Source organism: Schistocerca cancellata, chromosome 7, assembly GCF_023864275.1.
Source record: "Schistocerca cancellata isolate TAMUIC-IGC-003103 chromosome 7, iqSchCanc2.1, whole genome shotgun sequence".
NCBI lineage: Eukaryota > Metazoa > Arthropoda > Insecta > Orthoptera > Acrididae > Schistocerca > Schistocerca cancellata.
Window position 1 is genome coordinate 78,055,000 of NC_064632.1, and position 2,634 is coordinate 78,057,633.

Genomic DNA, 2,634 nt, shown 5'->3' on the forward strand with positions numbered 1-2,634 from the left:
AATGGTATAGAGCATAACCTACAGCAAGAGTTAAGTCAGATATGTGAAACCACAGGCTGACATCTTTTCAGTATCCACTGCCATTTTCCGTGAAAGAAAAACATTTTATATAAATAAAATTGAAATGCTGGTTTAAAGAAAAGGAGAAATATATTTAGAGTTACAGCTCGCACTTTAAGAGCACAGAATTAAAAGTATGCTGGCGGCAAATTCTCAATGATTGAGAAAGCGTAAGGAATTATGCTAAAACTAAACTAAACTCCGTCCGAAGAGGCCTTGGAAGGCCCAACGGTACCGACCAGCCGCCATGTCATCGTCAGCCCACAGGCGTCACTGGATGCGGATATGGAGGGGCATGTGGTCAGCACACCACTCTGCCGGCCGTATGTCAGTTTACCAGACCGGAGCCGCTACTTCTCAATCAAGTAGCTCCTCAGTTTGTCTCACAAGGGCTGAGTGCACCCCGCTTGCCAACAGCGCTCGGCAGACCGGATGGTCACCCATCCAAGTGCTAGCCGAGCCCGACAGCGCTTAACTTCGGTGATCTGACGGGAGCCGGTGTTACCACTGCGGCAAAGCCGTTGGCAAGGAATTATGGTACTGCAAGTCAAATGCAGTGCACCGTATTCTTGACTGATACACTCGAAGACAAAAAGGTCGCATAAAGAGTACCCCACCACGAAGGAATTTTTGGAATGGGACGGAAATCGGTTGATATGATGTACATTAGAAACAAACAAATAATTACAGGTTTAGGAAAAAATTAATGATTTATTCCACAGAAAGAGCTTCACAAATGTAGCAAGTCAATAACGTGTTGGTCCGTCTCTGGCGTTTATGCAGGCAGTTACTCAACTTGGCATTGATTGACCGAGCTGTTGGATATCGTACTATAGGATATCGCGCCACACTCTGTCCAATGGGCGCGATAGATCGTCAAACTCCCAAACTGGTGGGAGAATGCTGCCAACAATGCGGCAAATGTTCCCAAATCGGGAGAGATCCGCGATCTCGCAGGCCAATGAAGGTTCAGCAACCACAAAGACTAGCTGGTGAATCTCCCGCCGTTTGTACTTGCTGAAACGCAAGCCCAGGATCACTTGCCATCAAGGACTACAAAACGAGGCCTAGAACATCGTCAACGTGTCGCCGTGCTGCAAGCATGACGCAGATGATAACCTGAGGGTCCAGCACCTCAGACCATGACAGCTGATGACAGAGCCACATGGCGGACTACAGTCAGACCGTCCGGGGCGACACCAAACATTTCGTCCCTGGTTATTGGGACTCAGTTCTAAGCGGGATTCATCACTGAATACTGTTATACTCCATCAAATGAGATTCCCGAGCGAGACGATTCGCGACGTTGTTGCATTTATTGAATCATCTGCTCTGCACTGATGCTATCAGTTCATCTATGAAATGTAGGGATCTACTTTCAAAGTCTCATTTAGAAAGGTTATCTTTTGTGCTGACAACGTATCTACTGGCTTCACTGGCCAATACAACATTGATTGTGTAGATTTATGACAGTCTTTCCAGTGATATTAGCGGGATGAGGCAAGGTAGTACCTGCTAAGGCTGATCACTGATTAACATTCCGCTACCTCGTAGCTGAATCCTTGTCATACCTCTTAGCTTCCGTTGCTCATAACAGCTTACTGTCACCATTTCCAGAGAACATACCCATTAAACCCAATGCATGCCCTCTGTCTGAAAATAAGTGTGTTGCGACAACACCTACCTCTGACACTCGGCTCCTTCTGTCTTACGTCAAAACAACTGTACCACACATCCTAATTACTAGTTTGAACCATGATAGTAGGATAGACTCTAAGGTTCTCTCTTTGGCAACGCAGTAGCTCTTCTGCTCACATCCTCACATATTTAAGCACAATGAATCATAATGCTTGCCCTTTCGAAACTGAAAAATAAGGAATTAACACACACACTCATAACACCATCTGAATTTGCTTCCCTCTCCGTTTGAAAAAAGCGCTACACGAAGCATATAGTTTGACGATATCCTACGTCCTATCACTATAATTTAGAACATTTTAACATAGAAAAAGTCATAACTGATAATAACAAAATAAACATGAAGTATATAACCTGAAAGTGTCAAAACAATGATACACAAAATAAACATATCACGCCGACTGGTGTGGCCGTGAGGTTAAAGGCGCTTCAGTCTGGAACCGCGTGTCCGCTACGGTCGCAGGTTCGAATCCTGCCTCGGCCATGGATGTGTGTGATGTCCTTAAGTTAGTTAGGTTTAAGTAGTTCTAAGTTCTAGGGGACTTACGACCACAGATGTTGAGTCCCATAGTGCTCAGAGCCATTTTTTGAAACATATCACACAGTAGCTGCAAAACTGTCAAATTACTGCCACAAAAATTAATTACTACCGTAATATACTAAATATAAAACGACATTCAAAATACATTTACTATCATGTTGTATGTACGTCAATCCATCTGGACAATATATACGTAATTAGCAATCCATGGCCAACGTTTTACTATAACACTAAAATATAAATGGAAATAATATGAACCACATTGTATTGCAGGCCACTTGGTAATATGTCTACAGTTACGGTGATGACTGCCAGTGATAGCTTAAATGAAAATC

The 2,634-nt window shown here is 43.6% G+C and overlaps 1 pseudogene; it reads right to left on the minus strand.

Moving 5' to 3' along the window:
- Positions 1 to 468: 468 nt before the first annotated feature.
- LOC126093089 (5S ribosomal RNA) lies at positions 469 to 586 on the minus strand (annotated as a pseudogene).
- Between the last annotated feature and the right edge of the window lie 2,048 nt (positions 587 to 2,634).